A 25423-nucleotide genomic window follows, 5' to 3' on the forward strand; every position below is an offset into this window, starting at 1 on the left:
AATGAGGCTAGGACACACTCACTGGAATCACTGATCCAGAACAAGATATCAGAGCGGAGACATGCTGAGGCTTCTGATCAGGATTCCAGAAAAACAGCCTCCTGCCCATTCTGTACTGGCTGTGATTTTAGCAAGAAAGAGCGATCACAGCTAATACCGGCTGAGTGCCCGCTGCATAGCGGACACGGCTCTAAATGCCTTACCTATGTCATTCCCTTCTGCCTCGGTACAACTCTGAGCTGTTATTATCGCCCACCTTGTTTCAGATGGGGAAACCAAGGCACAGAGGATCAAAGCACCTTGCAGGAGTAATCCTCTCAGTAAGCTGAAGCCCACGTCATTGTCAAGAATGTAGAGTCAAATGTACGGTCTGCTTGAGTCATATAGCCGACCCTCAGGTATAAATGTGATTTTAAAAGTGTCAGCTGTTCAGAATATTTTTCAAAATCATTCCGCTGTTTCATGTATACAAATGAAAGCTATGAAAAAAGCCACTACTAATTTGGCAAAATTACTGTTTTCCTTTGTTCAATCTGCTGCTTCATACTTAGTGGCCGGCCTAATAACCTTGGGGCTGATTAGGCCTTTGTCATTCAGGAGGCAGGCAATTTTCTCTCCAGGAAATGGAAAAGCCTATGTCCTGGAGGTCACCAGCACCAGCTAGAAAGTGGTTTATTAAGTGTAATTTCATTATGCAGAATCTCTTTCCAGTTCAGATTTCATTAGGGATCAAATATCACTGAGGCTTGAGAATTGGCCAATGACAAAAAAATTAAGTCACAAAAACACAGCCGTGGCGCCTATCACAGAGTTTTAAAGCAAACTCACTTCTTTGCGTCAGGGTTCCTATACAAAACCTCCTTTTAGTTGCATTTAGTTGTTTTTTTTTTTTTTTACTATGGTTAATACTTAACTATCCACGTGAGATTATCTACACTATTTATGCCAAAATGGGGTTAACTCCAAAGAAACTTCATCCAAGCCCTTAGGTACTTCCTAACATAGAAAAAGCAAATTAATTTTAATATTGAGTTGTGAAGAGAAAGGTTGGAGAAACCGGAGCCTTAGGTAAAATGCTAATAAAACAACAGCTCAAGGAAATCCCAAGCTGTGCCATTAGTCAAGCTGTCCATACTGATCAGGGCAGGGTGTATGCTGGGGGCGGGCAGGGAACCATTCTGTATGTCAAAGCCAAATACACACAAGTTTTGGGACTGTTTACACTGCTTGCCTCCTCCTGGAAGGAAGAAGCATGTTCGTTTGGTAGGAGAAAGAATGTGCTCCTGGGACTTTCTCCCTTAAGCAGATGTTCCAAACCCTTCTGAATAATTCTGTGAACATCACGCCCACCCGTATTTTACTTTTCTGCTCCATAGCCAGGTTTTTTCACAAATGCTGGCTTGTTGCTTTGGTCACACAGAGTTCACTTTGCCCTGTGATAGCAATGTCTTTCATCCAGAGTCTTCGAAACTTGCCTGAACAATCAGCACCTTTCTCCCAGTTGGGCCAGACATAAAACACAATGATACAAAACCAATCGTTCAGCCAGAAACAACCCTTCTAAAAATTCATCGAAATAAACCAATCCTCACTCTCCTGGAACCCAAAGAATGGGCATTCTATTTTTCCTGGGACTTCTCATACCCTCCACTTTTAGGAAAAAGGAGGCCATTAAAACGAGAAACAGGGCATCTCAGATTTATTTAGGACGTTGACTGAAGTCACCAAGGGCGTGGCTTGAAAAAGCATTGGAGAGACTTCCATTTCTGATCCTGTGTACGCTTGCTGTCGTTCATTACAGCGCTGGAGGCAACACAGAATCCCAAACAAAACTCTAGTTACTGAGGCAGGAGACTGGACTAACATAGTTTAGAAATATTTCATCTCAACTACGCGAAAACTGTACAGAGTGTTTGGAAGGAAACACACAAAGATGGAAGCCATCAGTCTGCTTAATGAGATAACGGGTGATTTTTATTCTTTAATCTCAAAGGTGAATACAAACTTGTCTTCTAAAGATCTGGAGCGGGATTCTAGTACTTTTCGATGGCAAGAGAAGCTGATCAATGAAACCAACTATGTTCCCAAAGCAATTCGGATGAGACTTTTATGGTCTCCAGAGGGCTCTCTCTGTGATGTAGCCATTTGACCTTCAGTATGTGTGGTCATGGACCTAATATTGTTATATAAACTGCTGTATTAAAAAAAAATTTTTTTTAATGTTTATTTTTTGAGAGAGAGAGACAGAGACAGTGTGTGAGTAGGGAAGGATCAGACAGAGAGGGAGACACAGAATCTGAAGCAGACTCCAGACTCTGAGCTGTCAGCACAGAGCCCAATGCGGGGCTCGAACCCACGAACCATGAGATCATGACCTGAGCTGAAGTCTGGCGCTTAACCAACTGAACCACCCATGCGCCCCTAAACTGCTGCATTTTAAAACTATAACTAGGGGCGCCTGGGTGGCGTAGTCGGTTAAGCGTCCGACTTCAGCCAGGTCACGATCTCGCGGTCCGTGAGTTCGAGCCCCGCGGCGGGCTCTGGGCTGACAGCTTGGAGCCTGGAGCCTCTTTCCGATTCTGTGTCTCCCTCTCTCTCTGCCCCTCCCCCGTTCATGCTCTGTCTCTCTCTGTCCCAAAAATAAATAAAAAAACGTTGAAAAAAAAAATTAAAAAAAAAAAACTATAACTAAATTTCATGCTAAGCAATGAGAGCGAGAACCACAGAGGTTTTTTTGTATGTATGCCATTTCAATAAATAAAAATTAAATAAATGCCAATTAAATACCCATTAAAAATATGTTTTCCATATGGTATTATCTAAAATTGTGTGTGGCCCCAGTGGTACTTGGATAGCTCTGCAAAAGTAATGCTGGGTCCTCTGAATTTGTGTTTTAAACCTAATGAGGCACCTCTAGGTTAGAGCCTGACACATGCAGAAGTAAAGAGGGAAAGTGAAGCAGACACAAGAGGCCAAGAGAGACACCGAGTGATCCTCTCCTGAGGATCCTCCAAATTTTTCACCCTGGGACATCGAGAGAGGGCTTGGATCTTTGTGATGAATTCTCCCTGTCTGCTTAAGTCAGTCTGAATGGGTTTTGACAGGCATGTTTTTTCACCTTCTCCCTGGCGTTCAGGACGCTGTACAGGCTCTGCACCGATGGGTGATAACTGAACGTGACACGGTAGGGTTTCCCACCCCCCATTCCTTTTTCCAAAGGGGAGTCTGTGTGGCAATTTTGTCTGTTTTCCTGCCAGTGCTACATACTGGGTCTCTTGTGGTGGTTTAACCTGATTGCTTACACATATGGCAGCCTGGGGACCGGAAGCCTCTGCCTGCTGCAGCTCAACAGGACTTTGAATAGTCTCCCATGGCCGGGGGAGGGGTGGGGGATTTGTAGCTGCCAATCAGATGGCTGGTTATAGGAGGCAGAGGTGTGTCTGGGTATATAAGAAGTGGGATTTATGCTAGGAGATAAAATATAGAAGATTTAGGGTTTCATCCCACCCCACCCCCTTTTCTTCCTGTGGCATCCACATTTATTCCGCCTGAGCCAACCCCCCCCCCAAGACTCAGCTAATTGGCTGAGGGATACACATGTGACCCACGCTTGGCCAATCAGATTCTCTAAAGGAAGTAGACGCAGGACTGAGAAACAGGAGGCAGCCATTGCGCCTTGTTTCAACTGAGGAGGTGTAAGCTGCACGGGCTGATGGGTAGCCATCCGCAGCCAACAGTGGGGAGAAGGGGAAAGCAGAAGTGAAAAGCGAGAGGAAAGAATGAAGCAGACATGAAGAGAGAAGCAAAGGCAAGGGAGCGAGAAAATGGCTGCCCATTCCATCTGGCTTTCTCCCTCTGGTTTCAGGGCTCCTGTGCTCCCTGCCCCACGGTTCCATGAACCACCCCCGGATCCTTACAGTACATTCTGCGTTTTGTCTTGAGCGAATCCAAGTGAGTTCCTAAGTACTTGCAAGCAAAAGAGGCTTGACAGAGGCCACACACAACACGTGCTCCTGCCTACTGCTAATAAACTTGTGCCTAGTGTTTAAAGAGAATTATGTGTCGAAGCGTTTCACTGCATCCTGCCAGGAGGACTAAGACTTCAGGTGTCGCATCACCTGAACAAGTTTCAGAATAACTGCTCGGACTTGTTGGAGAAGCAAGAAGCCCTTCTCGGGTCCTCACCCCAACACATCTGAAAAAAACCAGGCTGATTAACAGCAGCAGAAGATAGCGGGATGGTAACACTGGCCTCAGGGAAGGGCAAGGGTCACAGTCACCTAAGGAAGCCGTGGTGTTTATTTTAAATAGAGCCACCAAAGCTCCACCTCAGACCTACTGAATCAAAAACTCCCGTCCAGGGGTCAAGGCCGTTATACATTTTTTAAAAGTTTCCTAGGGGCTTTTTTATGTGCACTCCTATCGGGAAGGGTCACTTGATGCCAGGACAGAGGGACATCCGAAAAAAGAAAGGGCTCCAGAGCTCACAGGTTAATATAGGGACAAATAACATTAACCACCGTGGTTCCTTGACAGCCTTTCTGTACAGTGATAAAATTCCTCTCTAGCTGGGAAACAGTGACTTTCTTGCCCACAATAATGAGATTTAAGCATCCAAAATGGCTTCATTTATGCTCAGTATACGCTTCTTGGAGAGGCGGGGGAACACGTAATCCATTTTTTAAACAATAGGACTTAAGTTGGCAATGTGCGTAAAATTTTAAAGTAACTTCTACATTGCAGAAAATCGAAAGATAAAGATAAGCATAAAGAAAAAAGGTACATCTTAAAATCACATCACCCACTCTTTTGTAATTTCTATCACACTGTTTAGATTCGTATCTTTATTTACCTTGTCAGACTATGTGTGTGTTTTTTCCTTTTGGAAATGGGACCACATTGTTTTATAACATTTTCCATTCTGTATATTATGAACATATATTTATGTCAAAAATACTTCATATATACTTCAATAAAAAATATATATGGGTTGCCTGGATGGTCAGTCAATTAAATGTCTGACTCTTGATACCGGCTCAGGTTGTGATCTCCTGGTGGTGAGATCAAGCCCCCAGTCAGGCTCCACGCTCAGGATTCTCTCTCTCCCTCTCTCTCTGCCTTTCTTCAAAATAAATATTTAAAATAAATATTTTAAAAATAACAAAAACATGTATATACTTCTTATAGTTTCATAGTATTCCATTTATGGATGGATTTGTGAGGATGACATGAGACAACGGATATGAGGGAGGTGATAGGTATTCCATAAAATGGTAGCACTTAGTAGTTTTCCTATAATGTGCTGATAGTGTCCCTATTGATGGAATTATTAAGTTGTTCCCAGGGGTGGGGGTATTAATTTTTACTTTATTACATACATAATAGATACTTAAATGATTCTTTTCATTATCTGGAAACATTTTTCTCATCTGATTGTTTTTTCTTCTTATTTAAGTGTTAAGTATATAGAAGTTTTACGTTTTCACTGGTCACATCTGTCAATCTTATCCTTTGTGAATTCTAGGCTTACAAAGCTAAATTCTCACTATGATACCATAATAAATCTCGATACATGATAAACATCAGTGTAAAAAATAATTAATAATTTAAATGCTTTCACCAAAATGGTTTAATTAAACCCAAGTTTGGGACAAACACGTTTCTAGACAAAACCTTAATTTCTAGAAAAATTCTCACTAATGAAGCACGTCATCCCCGACAGGGATGATAAACTCCACATGCTGTAGCACATGCGCTATGTGGATGGAGTCCTGCCTCCTTCCAGCTGACTTGGGAAGAGGACTCCATCACGTTAAGACACAGGAAAAGGAAGTTAAGCAAGAACTCTGGTGTTTCCTCTCACAGATTACAAGAAAGAGAGTCCATTTTATTATGAAGATAAGGCACTTTGTACTTGCCTCACCGCTGATAATTGAGTGACAACTGTACAGTGCTGCCAGAAGAAACAGTCATTTTGAGAGGTCCTATGAATGCCTAGTTCCCATCTGGTGGCAATGAAGGAAGGGTATAAGGATATCACAGTCAAAGCACATGGAAGGTTGTTTCCAGTTATTAATTACTTGACAAACATCTACTGAGGGCCTACTGTGTGCCAGGCACAGTGAAGACATACAGAAGTGAGTGAGAAAGACCTGGGGCTCATGGTTCCATGCAGGCAGTGAGACTGAAGTACCTGAGAGATTACCCACCCTTTTCCACAGAGGGAAGACTGATGCAGAAGTTAGGAGATCTGATGTAGCAAGAGAAAGAAGCCAGAGGGAGAAGTGGCACCCACAAAATCCAATTAAAACAAGTCCCAGGACAGCCAAGCTAATCTTATAATAAATCAGTATTCCTAAAAGTTCAGTTATAGAATAAGCACATTCAGAATATCAAGGAAGATTTAGGACTGTATCTCCAAGTTCCATTACTGAAGATTTGCCATAAATCTCCACCCATGGGCAAGGGAACCATCCCAGTCTTCTGGGAGGGGGGATGGGAGGAATCCAACCCTACAGAACTAGATGGCTCATAATGTTCTCCACGGGTGAATGGGAGGCAGAGAACGGAAAGCTCAAACAACCCCAGTCCTGTCCTCTCTCCACGGGGCCCTTCAGCCCTTTAGTGACATTCATACCACATCTGGTTTAGGCTGGGCACACTGGAGTGGAACAGGGATTCCCTGGAAGGCAGCACTAAAAGCATCCACCATTCTCCTTGACTCAACTTTGATTTGTTGAAAATGAAGAGTGGCAAAGAGAAAACAGGTTCTATTTAAAAAAACAAAAACAAACCAAACTATTGAGGAAGAATAAAATCAAGTGGAAATGGGCCTGAATCCACCTTCACGGATGTTTTGAATGAATCTTTCTTCATCAGTGCTTGGTGAACAACAGTAATACTACAGCATGTTTTGGGTAGTGTGCTCAAGTAATTAATTAGTTCACAGTGCAGTCAGATGCTTGTGAAGGTGACACAGCAGTCTAGAAGAAGCACGGGCTTTTCTAGAAAAAAGCCAGATGGACCTGCTCCATCTGGGGCTGTGGGGCAAAGACCAAGTTCCTGAAGTTTCCATTATTTCTTCGTCTGTGAAATGGTGATGCCCTCCCTCACCTCTCAGACAGTTGCTCTGAGGCCCAAACGTAAATCAGCACTTAGGACAGCGCCCGGCGCACTGAAGATCTCAACAGATTTAATTATTATAATTGGGGTGCCTACTGGGAGTGTGTGCCCAGGGCCCGGAAGAGACTCAGCAGCTGGTACAAAGTAGGTCCCTAATAAATGGTGGCTGTGTGGTCTCCTTCTCTTTCAGGACATTACGATGCTTCTTTAAAGACAAAGAAATGAAATGTCTGTTTTCTATATCTTGCATCCTACCCGTCTTTTTTTCTTTTTAATGTTTATTTATTTTTGAGAGTGTGAGCAGGGGAGGGGCAGAGAGAGAGAGAGAGGGAGACAGAGGATCTGAGTCAGGTTCTGATTCAGGGCCCCAAACTCATGAACTGTGAGATCATGACCTGAGCCGAAGACAACATTTAACCGACTGAGCCACCCAGGCACCCTATATACCCATCTTTATTCCCTTGCAGGTTTTCCTGGTACTTCAAAATGCTCCCTTTGACATCTGTCCACCATGTTTCCTTATCTTCTGCCTGCAAACCACAGTATTTTTCTTTCCTCTTAACTGGCTTCAAGTGTTTAATAGGCTCCATTCATCAGTTAAAGACCCTCTCCCCTCTTCATTTAATACTAATTGTTGGAAAAAATGTGAATGGATGAATGTCTTTTAGCACTGGGTCCCTCTCTCCCTCCCAAACACATATCAGCTTATAAAAACAGAGAGGGTTTTTACAGAGGAGACATTAAAAATGTTTCACTAGGTTAATATTTGCAAAATGTATCTTTAAAACTGGAGCTCCCTTTCCAAAATGAAATTGATTTTATTTGTAAATACCACTCTTGTCAATGTTTAAGTAAGTACATAGGTAATGTGATTCTTTTTTAAAATGTTTATTTATTTTTGAGAGACAGAGAGAGATAGTGGGAGAGGGGCATAGAGAGAGGGAGACAGAGGATCCAAAGCGGGCTCTGCACTGACAGTAGAGAGCCTGATGCAGGGCTCAAACTCACAAACCACAAGATCCTGATCTGAGCTGAAGTCAGACGTTTAACTGACTGAGCCACCCAGGTGCCCCCATAAATGCAATTCTTAACCCCACTGCCTTTCTTCTTTTTTTAAATTTCAATTTTAGTTAACATACAGTGCAATATTGATTTCAGGAGAATTCAATGATTCATCACTTACATACAACATTCAGTGCTCATCACAGCAAGTGCCCTCCTTAATACCCATTACCATCTAGCCCATCTCCCTCCCACCTCCCTCCATCAACCCACAGTTTGTTCTCTATCATTTAGTCTCTTGTGGTTTGTTTCCCTCTCTTCTCTCCCCCTTCCCATATGTTCATCTGTTTTGTTTAAGTTCCACGTTTAATTGAGATCATATGATATTTGTCTTTCTCTGACTTCTTTCACTTAGCATAATACATTCCAGCTCCATCCACATCATTGCAAATGGCAAGATTTCATTCTTTTTGATGGCTGAGTAATATTCCTGTGTGTGTGTATACATATATCTTTTTTATCCATTCATCAGTCAGTGGATATTGGGGTCTCTCCATAATTTTGCTGTTGTTGATACTGCTGCTATAAACACTGGGATGCATATACCCCTTCAAATCTGTATTTTTGTATCCTTTGGGTAAATACCTAATAGTGTAATTACTGGGTCATAGGGTAGTTCTATTTTTAGTTTTTTGAGGAATCTCCATACTGTTCTCCAGAGTGGCTGCACCAGTTTGCATTCCCACTGACAGTGCAAGAGAGTTCCCCTTTCTCTGCATCCTTGCCAACACCTGTTTCTTGTGTTGTTAATTTTAGCCATTCTGACAGATGTAAGGTGGTATCTCACTGAGGTTTTGATTTGTGTTTCCCTGATGATGAGTGATATTGAACATTTTTTCATGTGTCTGTTGGCCATCTGGATGTCTTCTTTGGAGAAGTGTCTATTCATGTCTTCTGCTCATTTCTTAACTGGGTTATTTGGTTTTGGGGTGTTGAGTTTGATAAGTTCTTTATAGATTTTTAGATACTAACCCCTTTATCAGATATCTTGTTTGCAAATATCTTCTTCCATTGCCCAAGCTGCCTTTTAGTTTTGTTGGTTATTTCCCTTGCTGTGCAGCAGCTTTTTATCTAGATCAAGTCCCAATAGTTCATATTTGCTTTTGTTTCCCTTCCCTTTGGCAACATGTCTAGTTAAGAAGTTGCTCTGGCCGAGGTCAAAGAGGTTGGTGCCTGTGTTCTCCTGTAGGATTTTGATGGTTTCCTGTCTCACATTAGGTCTCTCATCCATTTTGAATTTATTTTATTTTTGTGTATGGCATAAGAAAATGGTCCAGTTTCATTCTTCTGCATGTCGCCGTCCAGTTTTCCCAACACCTTGTTTAAGAGACTACCTTTTTTCAATTGGATATTCTTTCTTGCTTTGTTGAAGATTACTTGGCCATACAGTTGTAGGTCCACTTCTGGATTTTCTATTCTGTTCCATTGATCTATGTGTCTGTTTTTGTGGCTAGTACCATACTGTCTAGATGAAATCCAGAGTGGTGATACCTCCGGTTTTGTTTTCCCTTTTAGGACTGCTTTGGCTAGTCAGGATCTTTTGTGGTTCCATACAAATTTTATGATTGTTTATTCTGGTTTTGTGGAAAACGCTGGTGCTATTTTGATAGGGATTGCATTTAAATGTGTAGATTGCTTTGGGTAGTATCGACATTTTAACAATGTTTGTTCTTCCGATCCATTAGCATGGAATGTCTTTCCATTTGTTTGTGTTCTCTTCAATTTCTTTCATGTTAACCCCACTCCTTTCTGATTGACTTCCCACATCCCCTGACACTGGAAACTCCAAGACTTTCCCTGAGCCCCTTGTTCTAAACCTCATATTCCTAAATCACCTGTAGAAGCACCCCATCCCACCCAAGAACAGGGTATTAAAATGTTCAGTACCCTTTAGGGATCCCTTAATACTCACAAATAATGAGGTATTTATGGTATAATCACTCTGGCAGGGCTGACATCTCTAGATGTTCTACGTTTCTGGTTTAAGAGCAGTTTTTCCCCCAGACACTGGGACACTATCCAAAATCAACATGGACGGTATCCAACAAGACCTCAGAGATGTTATTTTTCTTTTACTATGCTGTGTCAACTGCCTACTGTACAGGGCTTGATACATTCTTAATTACTCAACTGAGTTTCCTCTGAGCTTGTCACTTTTCACCATTTCCAGTTAATAGATCTTAATTTCCCATAGGAAGACCTTTAGCCTGTCACAAAGTTCATGCTTTTCTGGTTCAATTCTCATTTATTAACTATGCTAAGGAGAAAAGCTCTTTTGTCTGATTTGAGATGACCAGAGGGAGATCAACAAGAAGGGAATAAAAACTTCACGCACCCCATCAGGAGAAACTTGATGGCTCTGTGATCAAACTGGAAGCAATTAAAAAATATATATCGTAGAGGACTCAATTTCACAACTCTTTTTTGATAAAAAGCCCAGAGACAAGATCACTTGGTTCTTAAATCTCAAAAAGCCAAGAGGAACTTCAGCACTCACATGAAGGGAAAGGAAAGAAGTCAAATATAGAGATGAACGGCAGGTGACAGTCAGCCTAGGTGCGGTGGGACCAGGGTACCAGTGGGCCCCCAACAGGAGCATCCAGAGTTCATCTTCAGTGAGTGGTTGGCATATAGGGAGGGTTGTCTGGCATAGTCAGATTTCCCAATTTTCCAGGAGAAATCAGAAGTCAAGATTTTTACTAGAAATCTAATTTTAGGGGTGCCTGGGTGGCTCAGTCGGTTAAATGTCCGACTTCAGCTCAGGTCATGATCTTGCAGTTCATGAGTTGAGCCCTGCATTGTGCTGTCTGCTGTCAGCACACAGCCCACTTCAGATCCTTTGCCTCCCTCTCTCTCTGCCTCTCCCCTGCTCATGTGCATTCTCTCTCTCTCTCTTTCTCTAAAAAATACATAAACATTACAAAGAAAGAAATCTAATTTTAAAAGTTGACAACAAATTCACATTTTCTCAAACACCATATCCTGGAACTGGCTGTTATAGACTCATAAAGAGCCAATTATGCAGATCTTTTCCCCACTCTAGCCTTCACGGACTTCACATTCATAGCTTGAAGCCAGCCACTTGGGGAATATTTACACCACACAAATAAGACGAATGCTGCAAATCAGGGCTTTGTTTGTTTTAAGCTGATTCTTACACATTGCCAGCACATTACCATCTACAGGTCAAATAGACCATGTTGTGTTCGGCCAAAGCTGCAACTCCTAATTTAAATATTAAATAAGAAGTAGTATTAAATAACCATGAGGAAGTGTTACATATTCTAAGGCCAGTATTTACAACAAAGAGTACGTGTGCCACTGCAGCCATAGGGGAGGTGTGGATGAAGAGTCGGAGGCACATCCCAACCAGTTGAGGACACAGAGATAAAGACACAGGGAGGCATCTGAATCAAGTCCACCACCCTATACAAAGAGAACTCTATAAATAGGACATTTCCAAATGCTTGCTTCTTCCCCACTTCTCTGAGGGTGAGTGGTAATCTGTCCTCCCAACGATGGCCCACAAGACACTGCAACATCCTGAAAGGTTTTCTGAATCATCGGGAAAAGCTGAGACTATGCATAATGACTGAGCAATGCAAGCATCCAAGTCCATGTTCAAACAACTACAAATGGATTAATGCCCTTCACTCACCATGTATGGAGCAGGGATGGGAGCAGTTGCAAGTTCCCCTTTTCCCTGCATTCAAAATAGGCCTAACTTCGGTCTGGTTCTCAATTCCTGTTTTCTGTTACATGGAGCCTCCAGCGGTCTATGGAAGCCTATGTGTCCCTTCTCAGAATGATTTTTAAATTTTTTATATTTTTAAAAAAATTTATTTATTTATTCTTGAGAGAGAGAGAGAGGGAGGGAGCAAGGGAGGAAGCATGTGTGGGGGAAGGGCAGAAAGAGAGATGGGGAGAGAGAGAAAAAATCCTAAGCATTCTCTGCATTAGCAGCGCAGAGCCCAACTCAGGGCTTGAACTCTCAAACCGTGAGATCATGACCTGAGCCAAAATCAAGAGGGGATGCTTAACTGACTGAGCCACCCAGGGACCCCTCCGAATGATTTTTTTAAATGAATGAAATACAGTGCATAGGATTACAAAAGCAACCATATTAAAACACAGTGGTTAAACTATGAAATGTGCATGTGATAGAGTGCATGTACTTCTTTATTAAATCATTAAACAACAATGACCATGATTTTGAGGTAGTGGTGAAGGGGCCATGGGGGCATATGCTGCATTATGAAGTAACAGGAATACATCTGGTTTCTACTGGAGACAAGGCTACGGGGGCTGTTCATGTGAGTCCTGCATTGTTGTCTGTATTCCTTCTTGAAGGAAATGCTAGAGGTTGCTTGGTTAGAGGTTAGTAAACATAAAGACAGAATTCTTTTCCCACCCAAATTTACAGACCCTCTGACTTGTATCCATGGTCCCAGGTTAAGAACCCCTGCAGTCAAATTGGGCACACAGCAGAAGCTCCATAAATTTTGACTGGACTAAACTGAATTTTATGTTAGATATGGGAGGGGTGCTGGGTGTCATTCTAAGGGGCTAAGAAGGGAGAGAAGACACTGTTCAAACCTAGTGTGGGACATCCAGATAGCTTCCTGACTATATACAGCCTGACAACTGCAGCTTCTTCAAAACAAGAGTGTGCAGAAAATATTCATCAGAAGCATCAAATTCAAATCCATTACTGACAAAAATAAATACAGAACCAGGGCCATGGGTTTTATTTCAGTTTCCAGTAGAATTCAATCTCAGATGAACTTCTCCAAAATTTAAATCATGGCTGAACAAAGTCTGAATCAAAGTTCCACCACTTTCTAACTGTGTGGCTTTATGCAAGCTCTTGAACCCTCTGTTTTCTCATCCAAAGAATGAGGAAAATGATAGTGCTACCTAAATATTATGTATCTATAGTATTTAGTACAGTACCAAGGAAGGGGAAAATTACATGGTAGTTCTGGGACTAACAAGATTCTTGCAAATTGGTTAAGAGAATATTTCAATTTATACATATTTAAAATAAAAACATGCTTTATAAAGCTGTTATACTAGCAAATAATTAGAAATCAATGACATGTCTTACAACAGGAGGGACAGAGCATATCCAGGGAAACTGCAGAATATAAGAACCACACATTCTATAGGCCAACATTATCCTGATGCCAAAATAAGACAAAGATCTCACAAGGAAGGAAAAAAAATAGGTGACTATCTTTTTTGCATATAGATGCAAAAACCTTCAACAAAATACTAGCAAACCAAATGCAGCAACATATGAAAAGGACCAAGTGTGATTTATCCCCAGAATCCAAGGCTGGTTTGGTACCTAAAAATGTACTAATTCAATATGAAATATCAATAACAGAAGAGATAAAACCACATGATCACTTCAGGTGTAGAAAAAGAATGTGACAAAAATCCAACACACCTTTGTGATAAAAAACATTCAACAAACTAGGAAGAGAAGGGAACTTCCTCAACCCAATAAAGGCCATCTACCAACAAACCAGAACTAACATCATACGTAATGTTGAAAGACTGAAGCATTTGCCCTAAGATCAGGTCCAAGGCAAGGATGTCCACCCTCCTCATTACTTCTACGCAATACTGTCCTGGAGATTCCAGCCAGGTATGAATTAAGAGAAAGAAAAGGTATCCAGATTGGAAAGGGAGAATGAAAACTATCTCTATTCATAAATGACAGGATCTTGTGTACAGAAAATCCTAAGGGACCCTCTAAAAAACTATTAGAACTAATATATGAGTGTAGCAAGGTCACAGGATACAAGACAATCTACAAAAATCATTGTATCCTACATACTTGCAATGAACAACCCCAAATAAAATCTCATTTACAATAGTGCTAAATACTTAGGAATCTGTTTAACATAAGAAGTGAAAACCTTATACCTTGAAAATTATAAACCACTGGGGAAGAAAATTAAATGATCCCATGTTCCTGGATTAGAACACCTGATATTTTTAAGATGGCAATATCTCCCCAATTGATCTACAGATTCAATGCAAGGCTTCATTGCAGAAACTGACAAACTGATCTTAAAATTCATATGGACATTCAAGGGACTCATAACAGCCAAAACAATCTTGAAAAAGAAGAACCACGCTGAAGGACTCACACTTTCTGATTTCAAAATTTACTACAAAGCTACAGTAATCCAGACACCGTGGTCCTGGCATAAGGACAGACATGGAGATCAATGAACTAGAACTGAGAATTCAGAAATCAACCCTCTGGTTTATGGTCAACTGCTTTTTGACAAGGGTGCCAAAACAATTCAATGGGGGGAAAGAATAGTTTTTTCAACCAGTGGTGCTGTAAATGGATATCCATGTGCAAAAGAATTACATTGGACCGGTAGCTCACACAAAAATTAACTCAGAGTGGATTGACAACCTAATTTTAAGAGCAAAACTACAAAACTGAGAAGAAAACATAGGTATGAATCTTTGTGGTGCTGGATTAGGCAGTGGTCTTAGCTTGGACATGGAAAACATCAGCAACAAAAAGAAACAGAAAAACTGGATTTCACGAAAATTTACAAACTTCTGTGCTTTGAAAGACACCACGAAGAAAATGAGAAGATAACTCACAGAGAGGGGGAAAGTATTTGCAAATCATCTGATAAAGGACTTGAATCTAGACTATATAAAGAACACTTATAATTCAATAATAAAAAGACAACCCAATTAAAAATGGGCAAAGGATCTGAATGACAGTTCTTTCAAGAAAGTAGACAAATGGCCAACAAACACATGAAGAGTGTTCAACATCATTTGTCAATGGAGAAATGTAAATCAAAACCATAGAAGATACCACTTCATATCCACTAGAATGGCTATAATCAAAGAAACAATAATAAAAAAGTGTTGGTGGGGATGCAGAGAAAATAAAACTCTCAGACATTTTAGGTGGGAATATAAAATGGTACGGCCACTGTGGAAAACATTTTGGCAGTTCATCCATACATTAAGAACAGAGTCTCTAGGGGCACCTGGGTGTCTTAGCCGGTTGAGCGTCTGACTCTTGATTTCGGCTCAGGTCTTGATCCCAGGGTTGTGGGATTAAGCCCTGGGCTGGGCTCCGAGCTGAGTATGGAGCCTGCTTAAGATTCTCTCTCTCTCTCTCTCTCTCTCTCTCTCTCTCTCTGGGCACCTGGGTGGCTCAGTCGGTTAAGTGTCCGACATTGGCTCAGGTCATGATCTCACAGCTTGTGGGTTCAAGCCCCACACCGGGATCTGTGCTGACAGTTCAAAGCCTGGAGCCTGCTTCGGATTCTGTGTCTCCCTCTCTCTCTGCCTCTCCCCCACTCACACTCTGTCTCTCCATCTCTAGAAAATAAATAAACATTAAAAAAAAAAAAGATGCTCTCTCTCCTTCTGCCCCTCTCCCCCACTCGTACTCTCTCTCTCTCTCAAAAACAAAAGAATGGAATCATATAGAGATATGATCCAGCAATTCCAAACATAGGTATATACCCAAGATAAATGAAAACATGTGTCCACACAAAAACCTGCACTCTTATTCACCATTGTAAACCATTATTCACAAAAGCTAAAAAATGAAAACAACCCAAATGCCTGATTAACCAAAAGTAAAATGTGGTATATACATCTATATAACAGCATAGTATTTGGCAATTAAGAAGGAGTGAAGTATTGATCCATATTACGTGAATGATTTGAAAATATTATAGTAAGTGAAAGAAGCCAGGCATCAAAGACCACATTTTATTCTTCCATTTATCAGAAATGTTCAAATCTACAGAGATGGGGGTAGACAAGTGGTTTCCAGGAGCTTGAGGGGAGGGTGGGGGTGATTGCTAAAGGGTACGGGGTTTCTTTTGGGGATGATGGAATGTCCTAAAATTAATTGTGATGATAGTTTAAAACTCTGTGAAATACTAAAAATCACTGAATTGTACGCTTTAAATAGGTGCATTTTGGGGCACCTGGGTGGCTCAATCGGTTAAGAATCTGACTCTCGATTTGGGCTCAGGTCATGATCTCATGATTTGTGGGATGGACCCCTGCATCAGGCTCTGTGTTGACAGCATGGAGCCAGCTTGGGATTCTTTCTCTCTATGCCCCTCCCCCCACCCCTCAGGCTCTTGCACACACTCTCTCTCTCTCAAAATAAATAAACTTAAAAAAAATAAATAGGTGGATTTTATGGTATGTGAATTTCAGCTCAATAAACTTGTTACCAAAAAACAAAAACAAAAACACCCACCAACAAGTATTAAAAAAGCAGTGGTTCCCTCTGAGTAAGACAGGGGAGTAAAGGGAGCTTTGATTTTTCACTTTAAATACTTTGGAATTGGGGTGCCTGGGTGGCTCAGTCGGTTAAGCGTCCGACTTCAGCTCAGGTCACGATCTCGTGGTCCGTGAGTTCGAGCCCCGCGTCGGGCTCTGGGCTGATGGCTCGGGGCCTGGAGCCAGCTTCCGATTCTGTGTCTCCCTCTCTCTCTGCCCTTCCCCTGTTCATGCTCTGCCTCTCTCTGTCTCAATAATAAATAAACGTTAAAAAAAATTTAAAAAAATACTTTGGAATAATATGAAAATTTATTTAAATACACATGTATTACTTTAGAAATTTTTAAGAACAGAAAAAATAATTGTAAAAAAGAAAAAAAGGCCACTTTGCCATTAATGCCATTAAGGGTGGGGTGTGGGTGTGTGGGTGAGTCACGGAAAAGGGGCAAACACACACCAAAAAAAAAAGAAAAGAAAAGAAAAAAAACTTTCAAAATTTTGTCTTTGGCCTGAAACTCCTCTATTAATGGAAACCCTCATGTACTTTCACTTTCTAGAACTCAGGTCTGGCTTGCTCCTCTCTGTGGTCTCAGCACCCCTCACCCAGCCCACATCCCGCAAGGCAGGAGGAGATGAAAACCACAGAGGCTCTCCCTCCTTAAAGACTCCCTGTCTTCTTGTTCCTCTTAGGGCAGTTGTTGGATTTTGACCCCAAGTCAAAGGGGTCAAGGCATTTGGCAGGGGCTGGAGACAGTTTGGGGGCCCTCCAGGCAGAGGCCAGGGAGGCTGCTAACTGTCTTCTAACAGGACAGCTCCACAGCAAAAGGTCATCTGGCCCAAAATGTCGTAGTGACAAGGTGGAGAAATGCTATTCTGGGGTCACTGAGATTTTTAAGGAACTAGGCACGGGCAGCTTAGGTTTTCTGGGTGGGGACAAAGAGTTTCCTCTTAGCCCCAGGGGAATGCAGAACTGGACATCTCAGGGGTAGGGATGGGGGGAAGGGCTCAGGCCGGGGAGCCCAGGGGCTGGGGATGCAAAGAAGACAGAGACATAGGAGAGCGTTCTTGAACTTGCTGTTGTTAAAAGGATGAAGGCTGAAACATCAAAGGGGAGTCTGACAACAGGACTCCTGACCGCCCTGCTGCCCCACCGCCACCCCCCCAACTCTTGACACAAAGAATTTTATTTTTGACATCAGAATCTCTAGTCCTAACCTCTTTCCTGACTCCAGGCTCTTCCCCTCCCCTTACCCCAACTGGTTACTGAACGTTTCCCTTCCAGGATCCCAAAGGCTCCCTGAGGTCAGGGACTTACTTACAAAGCTCAACCCAGGGTCCCTTCCACTGTCCCCACTTTGGAATTCCGTTTCTGCCTCACAATGGCTCGTGTCCGGGTGCCATTCTGCCTTCCTGTCTACCAAGAATCTTGGGAATCTGGGAATTGTTCCCTTTTTTACTTTCAATTGCATGCCACCCAGACCCCCCCCCCCATTCTTGCCCACACCAGAGGTGGCTATGTGACCCCGACCTCAAGAGTGTGGTCATGCCAAGAGTGTGTCATGCAAACAGGACCCAGGCAGGGCCCCCTGCAGAGCTCTGTTCAGGAACTCTGGAAAGATGGGGTCTTTTTCCTTCTGAGTTCTTGGAAGCTAAAGACCATGTCAACCTGCTGCTCTTGGTGCCAATTTCGCTGCTCTGAAGGCCCTGAGACCTACCCTCGTAAGAAAAATGAGAAGCTAAGACAGAGAGAGAGACAGACAGACAGACAAAAAGACACCTGGTGACATTATTTAAACCCACAGACCTAGCCTGTGGATATTTTGGTTAATCAATTATCTTTTCATTTTCATTAACTATGTTCTTTTTATCAGAGAATATCAACAGCCTTAGTTTAACAAGAAGCGAAAAATTAAATATTCCTTTTCACCTGCATTATTTTTTTCCTTTGGAGACTAACATTATTTTTTTTTTTTAATGTTTATTCATTTTTGAGAGACAGAGAGTGAGCAGGGGAGGGGGCAGAGAGAGGGGGAGACACAGGATCGGAAGCAGGCTCCAGGCTCCGAGCTGTCAGCACAGAGCCTGACGCGGGGCTCGAACTCGGACCGTGAGATCATGACCTGAGCTGAAGTCAGATACTCAACCGACTGAGCCGCCCAGGCGCCCCTGGAGACTAACATGACTAACGAGCTTGGTTAAGAAGAGAAGGAAGGGGGATGGAAAGAGGGGTGGAGAAGGAAGGCCTGCCAGCAGCCCAGGTTGGAGCCACGGCATCTGCCGGCCCTGAAGGCCCCAGGCCAACTCTGCAGCCAGTTCTGCTCCCCGCCTGCCTGGGCAGCTCCCCTGCATCCTGCCCTCATCAAACTACCCCATTCCCTGTGCGAGGCAAAGAGGCACCTGGTTCTGTGCTCGTTTCAGCAGCACATATACTAAAAAAATTGGAACGATACAGAGAAGATGAGCATGGCCCCTGCGCAAGGATGACACGCAAATTCGTGAAGCGTTCCAAAAAAAAAAAAAGAGGCACCTGGTTCTGAGGTCCGCATCCAGTCTGTCCCCAGTGGACCTCCCACCTGCCCTTGGTCAGCCCCCTTCGCTGCTTCCTCACTGTCCCAGTCTGGCCTTTGGACCCTGTGGGCACAGGCCTGGGGGCTCCCTCATTGCTCTCCCTGCCTCTTCTCTCTTCTTCCAAGAGATCCGCGATGAGACTTCTGCCAGATTAATCTCTCTTTTTACTACGCGGTCCTTCCCCCGTCTCTAACAGCAGGCGGGCCCCACTGTGCAGATTCCTACCCTTTGGCCTGACAGTCAAGGCTCTCTGTGAGTCACTCATTGATTACACTCCTGTGGCAAGCATGTTAGGTGCCTCCAACATTCCTTCCCTCATCATTCTTTAGCAATTATTCTCTGCCAGATTACTAACTGGAATAATGATTTTGTTTCCCGGCCACGACTGCGGCTGGGCATGACCACGTGACAAAGTTCTGGACCATGAAATGTAAGGGAAGGATTATCTGAGATTTCTTGGAACCCCCTGTAGTGGACACTGTTGTTTGTGCCCCACCCAGATACCCCGAACCCCTTGACCAGCTCCGTGTGCCCATCCCCAGGCTGCTGCGCGACTTACTGCTAACAGCTTATATCAGTGACTGCAGACGGCCACGTGCCTGTGACTGGGTCCCTCCCACCCCCAGCTATAACCAGTGCCTGCTGTGGGCATATAAAAGCCCAGTTCCTTTGCCTCAAGGTGGGACAGATTCCAGGGCATGATTTGTGTTCCAGAGCTCCATAAAATAGCCTCCTACTTGGCTTCTCCTTCCACATCCTTACTTCCCTTACCCACCCACTAGTCTCTTCTGAGAGCACTACCTTGACAAATCACTTCCACCTAAATCCTTAACCCAAAGTCTGCTTATCAGGAAAAGTGACCTAAGACATCTCTTTGTCTGTCTCTCCTTTCCTTCATCCTACCACCTGGGGTGTAGATGTGACAGCCAGAGTTCCAGCAGCCACACTGAGCCCCGAGGACGAGGGTAACACCCTAGGGTTAGCTGAGCTGAAGAGGCCTGACCCCCTGATAACACCATACAGCCACGGTGCCAGCCCTGAACTGCCTCCGTGCCGCGCAGACGTCTTTCCCGCACCAAGGGAAACTTCCTGTGCTTTACCACTGTTTTTTGTGTCTTGCAACGTGAGGCTAAACAAAACTCCTAACTGATAAACTCCCTTACTTCCCCATTGTGTGTGCACTTCAGAAAATGTCTCTTTTTCTCTCTCTCCCTGTCTGAGACTTAGATTTCCCAATTCAAAAGAGAGTTGGGAGAATGAGCAGGCCATCAGCTCTTTCCAAACAGCCCCAAGACCCCACCTTCTCCAGGAAATTTGTCTTAATTGAAGCAACAGTGATGGTGGTTCCTTTCAGGGATCAATTCCCTGAATTCCGTTTCCATCCGTCATCTCACGACATGCAACACAGCATATCCCTGCGTGGTCAAAGCAGGCCTTGAACACATTTCTTCTCACAGGTGTTGGGTATTAGGTCACGGGCTGTTCAATGAAAGAAACTAAGTCTAAAAATACAGCAGGCCAAGAAATGGGATAGCATGCTTCCCTACCAAACACCAGAGACAGAACATCTGGAGCAGAAAATATCCACAGCCCAAAATTAATAAAACAGGCCTCAGTGAGGACAATGCTAGGAGTAGCACAAACTCGGTTTTTAAGTGTTAGGTCCCAAAGAAAGGTCTCAAGATTCTGTTGGGACTGAAAGTGGCTTATAGGAAATACCCAGGGAAATTAAGAAAACAAGAACCCCACAAATGAGTAACACTGGATGAAAAAAACCTACCTTGGGAGAAAAGAGAGAATAGAGTTAGAAACCATCCAAAGCAAAAGCCAGAAAAACAAAACTAAAAAAGTGGGACTGGATGAAACTGTAAACAGCCTGGGCACAGTGAAAGCGACCAGGAAAAGGCAGCCTCCTGGGTGGGAGAAGGGATTTGCGAGTCACAGAGCTGACAAGGGATTAATATCCACAATATATAAGGAATGCATACTACTCAATAGCAAACAAACAAACAATCTGATTTAAAAATGGGCAGAGGAACTGAACAGACATTTTTCCAAAGACAAACATATGGATGGCCAACAGGTGCATGAACAGGGGCTCCACATCACTGGCCACGGGGAAAATACAAACCAAAACCACAACAAGATATCACCTCATACCCTTTCAGAAGGGCTATTCTCAAAACAAAAAAAGAACAACTGGTGTCAAGGACGTGGAGAAAGGGGAACCTCTGTGCACTGCCGGTGGGAGTGTGAATCCGTACAGGCAGAATGGAAAACGGAACAACAGAGGTTCTCAAACAATTAGACATCTTGCCTTCGCTCTCCGTTTGGAAGCAGAAGCAAGGCTTAAGAATGCACCATGGTGTCACGTACATGATCATCCACAGCCTAAAAGGTCCAGAGGCAGGAGAAGAAAGAATTGACTGGACGAAGAGGAAGAGATCGGAAAGTCAGAAAGAGATGCGCTAAGGATCACTAAGGAGAAAAAGATTATGGCGGCAGTGTGCTCTCAGCTATCAGATGCCATGACACAAGGCAGGTTCCCAGGTTTAAAAAAAAAAAAGTAATCTTAAAAAGTGTTTCCAGAGAACAAGGTACCAAAACAGGGAACCTGGGAGACAAGGCGGTTGAGGGACTAGAGCTGAACTCGAGCTCACAAGACTCAACATTCAATATCATTCAGAGAAAAGGGTCTTAATTTTATTTAGAAACATGAAAAATAATGGCAGAAATTGTTTTTACCCCTAGGAAGTTTAGATAAGATTTCATTCTGATCACACTTAAAAATGACAAAAAGAATATGCGGGATGTCTGGGTGGCTTAGTCAGTTAAGCTTCTGACTCTTGATTTTGGCTTAAGTCATGATCTCATCGTTTGTGAGTTGAGCCTTGAACCAGGCTCTGCACTGACAGTGTGGAGCCTGCTTGGGATTCTCTCTCTCTCTTTCAAAAAAATATATATATAAACATTAAAAAAAAAAGAATACCCAATCCACTGTAATAGAAAGGTATAGCATTGAAAAGAGAACAGGGGCACCTGCGTGGCTCAGTCAGTTAAGCGTCCGACTTCGGCTCAGGTCATGATCTCACGGTTTGTGGGTTCAAGCCCCATGTAGGGATCTGTGCTGACAGTGCGGAGCCTGGAGCCTACTTCAGATTCTGTCTCCCTCTCTCTCTGCCCCTCCCCTGCTCACGCACTCTCTCTCGCTCACTTTCTCTCTCAAAAATAAACATTAAAAAAATTAAAACAATAAATAAAAGAGAACAGGGGTGCCTGGGTAGCTTAGTCAGTTAAGTGACCAACTTCAGCTCAGGTTATGATCTCAGAGCTTGTGAGTTTGAGCCCTGCATCAGGTTCCATGCTGACAGGGGGGGGCGCCTACTTGGGATTCTCTCTCTCCCTCTCTCTCTGTCCCTTCTGCATGCGGTGTCTCTCTTTTTCTCTAACTAAATAAGCTTAAAAAAAGACAGAACAGAAAAACAAGAGAAAAAAAGAACAACAACAAAAAAAAGGATAATTACATATGAGACCAAATACTAAATGTGCCAAATTCCCCTGCAAAAAGAAAAACCTAAAACTGGTTAAAAAAAAAAAAACATATTAAGTACTTTACTTAAAAATATATTAAAAATCACAACTAAAGAGATGGTCTAAAAGTCAGCAAATATCTGCTAACATAATACAGGAACTTAATCATATCTATGTTTAAAAATAGATATTAGCATATAAAGCATGAAGAGCTAAACAAAGATATGAGTAATAACAAAAGTTATGTGAGTGATGACATCAATAATTCTGAATTTATATGCCCGAAACACACACTGAAATGTTATTTTGGGTGTGTTTACTAGGTCTGGAGGGTGTTCGGGGATGATGTTCCCTCCTGCTCCGAAATTCTGTAACCTAAGAGCAAAGCCAGCTGAAACACATACAGATACCAGGATACAAAGAAACACTCAAAACAGAAAAGAGAATTCTGGAAAATGCACATTCTCAAATCATTGTGTGATAATTTTAGAAATAAATCAAATCATAATTATATAGTCAACCACACAAAACCATTTAAAAAGCAATCTTTTTGAATAACATTTGAAATGAGTTAGAGCTAAACAAAGAATGGAGAAGAATATTTATCTCAACCACAAAGAGGATCTGACTTGATGAAAAACCATAGAAAAAGTTGCCAGTCAAACTGAGCATACATATTTGGCTATATAAAAATCTTTTCTGCATGCCCCAAATGTAATAGTCAATAAAAAGATAGCAGATCAAGATAAATATTTGGGGCATATATAAATAAATATATACAACAGAGATAAAAACTTGAGGGGTCCCCTCCGATCTCAGGATAGCTCTTAAGATACCGCGGAGAACCCCATGAGCCCCTTGGAACACAGCGTGAAAACCACAGCCTTGTAATGTAAGATCAATGTAATGTGAGATCAATGCCTTGTGATCTTCATCAGATGCTTAACACGAGGGAGACCCAAGACACAGAAAAGCTTGCTGTGAATTGGCCAAGAGCTCACAGGCAGAGTCAGGAAGTGACTCCTGGATCAAATACAGAATTGGAGATGAGAGGCCTGGGGGCAGGAACATTCAAGGCACATCGGTTGTCAAGGTGACAGACTGAACAAGGTCACAAGTTCCAGAGAAGCATGAACTGCAACAGGAGGTAGAAATCTCCACTTACGTGGACTCCTGGGAGGCACGATGGGCATTACCCAAACCTTTTACCCATGGAACCACAGATATTCTCCCGAGATTCTGCTAGCCAGACCATTTCTGTCTTCCTATATTATCCCAAGTCAACCCAAGGACCATCACAACTGAAAAAAGAGGTCACAGGATCTTTGGCCGGCAATTCTTCCCACAACAAGGGCCCGAAAGAAAGAAATGGCAAAGCAGTAGTGGTTCAAAGTGGAACCTTTGAAGGGAGGCTCCAGACCTCTTCCAGCTGGGCAACTTCAGACGCCACACAGAAGCTCTCTGGGGGCCTCAGCATCATGGTCAATCACATGAGAATATTAATAGCACTCACCCTCCTGGGCCTGTTATAAGAAATAAACATATATAGGGGCGCCTGGGTGCCTCAGTCAGTTGAGCGTCCGACTGCGGCTCAGGTCACGATCTCACAGTTTGTGGGTTCGAGCCCCGCGTCAGACTGTGTGCTGACGGCTCAGAGCCTGGAGCCTGCTTTGGATTCTGTGTCTCCCTCTCTCTGTGTCCCTCCCCCACTCATGCTCTGTCTCTCCGTCTCTCTCTCTCTCTCTCTCTCTCTCTCTCTCTCTCTCAAAAATAAACATTAAAAAAATTTTTTTAAAAAGAAATAAAACATATATAAAGACGTGTGCTGTGTTTAACCGATGGTAAGCACTCAATACATTTCATAAATCTTATGATACACAAGATTAAAAACCCTCTAACACCCCAAATCCGCCAATCTGAGGATTGTGAAATAAACCATTCTACATCAATCAGAACACAGGAAATTCTTGAGAAAGTGTATAGTAAATAATGTAAAAGAAAGAAACAGAAGAGTATGTACTTCTAGATTACAACACTTCAGTGCAGACATGAGGATCACAGGAGAATATAACTGCCCCAAGTCCTTTTGGAAATCAGAGGCACATGATGAAACAGCTAATATGCTAGGCTCACCGTCACTGCTGATCAAGCGTCCTACACAAACAGGTACTCAAGTGAACTGTGAAATCAAGATGCCACTACCGACTAAAAAGGGTTCAGAGCTTCTTGTCTGTCTTGCTTCCAAAGGGAACGAAGCCAGAACTCACAGATGGTCAAAATTCCACCTGGGAGGCTCAAACTCTTGAGTTAAGCCATCATCAGACCTGCCTGGCCAGGCCAAGGCTGTTTCACAGTGAGAATCCAAATGCCTTTGAGAACACAGGCCCCACTGTCCCCTGATGGCCCACACCCCAAGTGACATTCGTTTTCATTCGTGGCCTGGCCCCTGGGTTCACTGACCACAGGGTTTCCCTTTAAGGAGAGGTGATCAATAGAAGAGATACGGACGGAAAGTCTCGCTCTTTTCCGTCCTCCCTTCTTGCCACTTGCCGCGAGTGTCTCTTGGGCACTGCCTGCCACACGCTCGCAAAGCTGAAGAAATCAAGGACTTTCTGCTCACGGCCGGGCGGAAGGACGCCAAGTCCATCAAGATCAAGAAAAATACGTGAAGTTTAAAGCCCCATGCAGCAGATACCTTTACACTTTGGTCATCACAGACAAAGAGAAGGCAGAGAAACTGAAGCAGTCCCTGCCCCCGGGTTTGGCAGTAAGGGAGCTGAAATGAACCCGGCACACTGATGTGAACCGTATTCAAGTTGTAAAAATTCTTAAAAAAAAAAAA

At 43.0% G+C, this 25423-nt stretch overlaps 1 protein-coding gene and 1 non-coding gene across 2 annotated transcripts in view; one reads left to right on the forward strand and one right to left on the reverse strand.

The window, feature by feature from the left end:
• KCNK13 (potassium two pore domain channel subfamily K member 13) overlaps window positions 1-25423 on the reverse strand; it is a 106586-nt gene that overhangs the window by 70885 nt on the left and 10278 nt on the right. The window lies entirely within an intron of this gene.
• On the forward strand, window positions 18888-18997 carry LOC125910459 (U6 spliceosomal RNA). The gene has a single exon (XR_007453969.1). It is a non-coding gene; the product is annotated as a U6 spliceosomal RNA (small nuclear RNA).

Source organism: Panthera uncia, assembly GCF_023721935.1.
Source record: "Panthera uncia isolate 11264 chromosome B3 unlocalized genomic scaffold, Puncia_PCG_1.0 HiC_scaffold_1, whole genome shotgun sequence".
Classification (NCBI taxonomy): Eukaryota; Metazoa; Chordata; class Mammalia; order Carnivora; family Felidae; genus Panthera; species Panthera uncia.